We start from the raw sequence: 5,018 nt of genomic DNA, 5'->3' as shown, positions 1-5,018 counted from the left end.
AAACGTACCCTCAAGTTTTAATTTGTATTTAGAAAATTGGGATATTTAAAGTTCCTCAAGTAAAGAATAAATATACTGTACCAAAATAATAATTAAGTAGAATCAATTACACAAATACACTGCATGACCAAAAGTTTGTAAACACCTGAACATAAGATTGGCATGTCATTTTTGAACGTCCTATTCCACATTGAGTGCTCACTTGCTGTTATAAAAACATCCACTCGTCTGGGAAGGTGTTCCACTAAATTTTGTAAAGATTTGTGATGATTCATTCCTTCACAAGGGTGTTAGTAAAGTCAGGTATTGATGGAGGTGAGAAGGTGAGGAGGCCTGGGGTGAAATCAGCGTTCACATTCATCCCTAAGATGTTCACTAGGGTTGTGATCAGAGCTCTATAGCGGGAGATTTTCCACTTTAACCCATGTAAAGCAGATCTTCATGGAGCTGGCTTTGTGCACAGAGGCATCATCATGCTGAAGCAGGTTTGGGTCTTCTAGTTCAAGTGAAGAGAACATTGTATGCTAGCATGTCTAAAAACATCTTATACAATTGTGTGCCTTCAGTTTTATGCTAAATGTTTGTAGAAGAACAACATATGTTTGAAAAAGTCAGGATTCCTAACACTGATAAAGAATGAGAATGAATGCTAATAATTTACTGAAATGACTGTAACATTAAATTTGTGCAGCCTAGCATGCTAATGGAGAGTACACCTAGCACTAGCATTTCTGTTATACCTATGAATTTCTATGGAACTTATGTCTCAAACTTTTGGATTAAACTGTCAAAACACCAGATACAAGCGAATTAGGACATTTGTGTCTGTTGGTAGTTGAAGGCCATGGAGCGTCTTGCAACCTCTGGTATTTATTGTACACTTTTCTGGCTACACGCTAACAATGCTGCTTGGTTGTTGATTGAAGATAGATATCACGAGATGGGAAAATTGCTCGTGTTGTTCCGTCTTTAAAAGTTTAACGACGTTTGTTTAAGGCTGTTAGTGAACCTGATACTCTTGATAGTTTGCGACCGGCAATGGGAAAAATGCAGGGAGGCAAAACACACTTGGCAAATTTACTACAGACCTGGTTGTTCTTAATTATTTACCCGAGCTTGCAGTAATTGGATAAGGGTGTTTTAGACGTTTAGACGCTTTTACAGGAATCAATGACACACGTTTCTTTTTTATTTAATTGCATTTGTGTATTGGTTAACAGTCACCATGATTTCGGGCCTGTGTGTTAGTAACTTTGCATAAATAAACCGTTAGATTTGTCTCATATTTCCAGTTAGCTATTAAACTACACAAAGGCAAGTTCTCATTCTTGCCTGGCATCTTCTGAACATTTTGGAAATGTACTGGGACACCTGACTTTTTCACAAAGTTGGGGGGTACATATAAACTAGGAGACCCAAACCTGTTCCAGCATGACAGTGCACAAAGCCAGCTCCATGAAGATATGGTTAAGAAGATCTAAAGTCGAAGATCTCCTGTTATAGAGCTCCAAAACCCTCGTCTTCTTCTTCCGGCTGCTCCTGTTAGGGGTCACCACAGCGGATCATCTGTCTCCATACTACTCTGTCCTCTACATCTGCCTCTTTCAAATAAACTACCTTCATGTCTTATGCACATTATGCACTATTTCTCACAGTCGATAAGGAATCACCATAATATCCACACAAGTTCTCTTATTCTATTGGACAGATTCAGTTGAGTAAACACGATGCCCAACTGGGACCCATTCTTTTGGATAAGACGGTTCTGGCCGTAAAAGATTTGATTTGTGTTTGTGTTGCTCGTTGATTCTCTTTAGCTGACGCCTTCAGAGAGCTTTTAACGCTCCCATATGGATATGGCCTTCTGTCAAACCTGACCAGGTTGTTGTTACAGCAGGACTGAAGCAGGGAGCCAAATTGATGATAAGATGGCAAAAGCAGGATAAGGAACAGGATAGGGATAAGGAAAAGTTTGGCCAGGATAATATATGTTGGGAAAAAGGGAGTTATACACATTTATACACCCGGCGATATAAAAAGTACTGAGAAATTTATTTGAAAGTATGGATAATTTGGCAAAATCTACAAAAGTAGCATTTAGGGGAAAGTTGGAACCTAAATATGTTCAGGTATTATAAAACAGAAACTCTTAATGATTTTATTCGTCGGATTTCAAGAGTACAAATATATTTCAATTTTTTAATCTTTCTTTATTCAATTAAAATTCTTGGATAATGGTTTTTATTTTAAACTTTGCTTGAAAACATAATCCAGTCTTTCTGTATCTGTCTAATGCTGTGTAGTTTATAGACAGTATCCTGTAAATAGCCAATATTTACCATTAGCTGGAATGCGACTTGCTGCTGTAAGAAATTACAGACTGCTCCAAACCAGATTCCCCTCCATGATATATGTCACCATGAGCTCATCCCTAAAAATGGCTTAAATATCACAGAGGTAGTTATGTTATATATGTAGAAAGAAAAAGAAAGAAAGGAAAGCTGCTTTATGCTTGTCACACGTACTTTACCGCACAATGAAAAAAATTAAATAATGAATAAAAAATTATAATACAAATGAAAATACAGTGCCCCTGGAGAACAAAGGGTTATAGGCCCCACTCAGGGGCCCCAAGAGTGCCAGCTTGACAATACCAGGGATTGAAAATCAGGTGAATGACCTTTTAATGTAAATCAGTTATTTTTTCCATACTGATGCACTGAATTGGATACTTTGAACCGAAGAGAAAAAGGAAATGCATGAGGACACTGATGTATCGTGTCACACAGAACAATTAATTCATTTCAAAATGATAGTACACACCGGGATAGATCCCCGGTTTATCGCGGTGGTTACGTTCCAACACCGCCCACGATAAACAGACGCCACCCCAAAAATGTTATTTTATGTATCCAGTACTGTACTGAAAAATATATTTTATAATGAATAATTATATTTTTATGCATACATTTCATTATTTCAACATAAAACTCCATAAGTTTTTTGGTCTATCATGTTATGCATGTGAAAGACCGGGAAATTAGCCAAACTAATAAGCTATGTGGCAAAAGCAATTCCGCGATAAACCGGGGGGCACGAGATTCCAACCTGCGGTAAAGCGGAGGATTACTGTATATACACTAGCCTCAAACTGATCAGAATCACAGACCTATGTTTTAATATATTTGTGTCCATGAATATTTATTAAATTCTTCCTAATAGTCAATACTCTTTATTTCATAGCTTGCTAAGCTAGCTTCATGCCTTAGCTGGCATTTTCACGTCTTTTGATTGGATGATGAGAGAGCACTGGTCACAGCTCACAAACCGCATCTGTAGCAAACTGCACAAGCTCAAATATATTTGTGTGGTTTTAAAAGTTTTTTTTCATTTCACAATGACTGACAGAAGAGAAGAAATTGATTTGGTCACAGATACTTACTAGGACATTTACAAGACATTGAAAGGAAAAATCAGCCAAAACAGTTGTTATGCTTTTTCATGAACCATTTATACTTTTGCAAATTTGCCTAGAAATCCCTAGAAAAAAACGTATTGCACAAAAAAACTCCTTTTTTGAGGTAAATATGAATTCTTCTGCTAGAGATGATGTATGCAGGCGATGCGGGTGTGACTTCAGTGACAGGAGACTTGTTGAATTGTGTTCATTGGTTTTCTTGCTTTAATAATACCATTCATTCACACGGCATAAAATACCTGTCTGTGATGCAGTGCTCTGTTTTACTGCGTTTCTGTATCACATCGATGGTTTCTATAGCTGTGGTCATAATGATGGTATTAAGAGGTGGATTTATTCACCACTGAAGGCCTGGGTATAAAATGCCACTGGGGTTTAATTTTTTAAACGATAATAATAAAAATAATTATATAATAATAATAAGAAAGAAAGAAAAACTAAAGAAAGAATCAGAACCAGTGTGAGCTTATTTAAAATTCCTTGATATTAGTTATAATGGAGCAGTGAAGTGGTGACCAACGTGCGTTCGCTGGAAATAAGAATAATGATAGTGTGATTGCTGCGCAAAGGGAGCAGCGAAGACTCCTCACGGCCCGTCAACCCATTGGCCCGTTTATAGCTGAACCCGTTTCTCAGAACACAGGGTCCTAAACGAGCTTTTACCAGTTCCAAACAATTGCGGACGTCCCAGAGTCGCCAAGTTCTAGTTCCAAAATTTCCTGTTTTCCTGCATATATATATATGTATATAAATATACAAACAGAAAAGCCTGTTGAATTAGGTGACATGACTGGGCATGTTGTTCCATCCTCCCACCATTTCTTCCTTTACCAGACATTTTGTAATACATGTATTCATCTACGTTGTGAAAACAAACAGCCATGCCGATGATTAGTGCAGAACCAGATCATTTCCTTGTACTTAAGCCCGTTTGGTTTAAACAAATAGCAAAGGAAGTATAGAAAGGATAGATGGCTTAAGGGTTTAAGATGGAATGCATGTTTTTTCACACACAGGAGGGATTTGTTGCGAAGATTCTATTAAGATGAGATGGCTTGGCGTCTAACATTGCATTCAAGAAATAATCTGAGCCGTGTTTACTGTATGTACGTCCCACCAGGTGTCTTTTACACTCTGGTGTCAAAAGCCGGCCCAGAACAACATGAGGTCAGATGGGAAACAAGAAACAGAAGAGGACAAATGACTTCTTAATTACTTGAATAATATTTTTCTCACCAAAACATCATAGGGCGGAATGATTCGGCACAAGTTTGTAAAGGTTTCCTCCTATGTCACACTTTACAATGACAACAACAACAACAACAACAACACCACCTACACTGAATTTTAGCGAAGTGACACAAACAGACATACATATTCCATCGTGTTTAAGTATGCATGCTACATCTGGCCTCAGCAGGATTACGTGACTAGAACAAGGCTACACTGTGTGCGATGTGTCAAACGTGAGAAATCAGCCTGCACGATTACACATTCTGGCAAGAATGAAAGATCTCACAGTTTTGCTATCTTGGAAGGC

The sequence above is a fragment of the Silurus meridionalis genome, chromosome 15 (assembly GCF_014805685.1).
Source record: "Silurus meridionalis isolate SWU-2019-XX chromosome 15, ASM1480568v1, whole genome shotgun sequence".
Lineage (NCBI taxonomy): Eukaryota > Metazoa > Chordata > Actinopteri > Siluriformes > Siluridae > Silurus > Silurus meridionalis.
The sequence above is the reverse complement of the archived record's forward strand: the minus strand, read 5'-3'. Positions refer to the sequence as shown.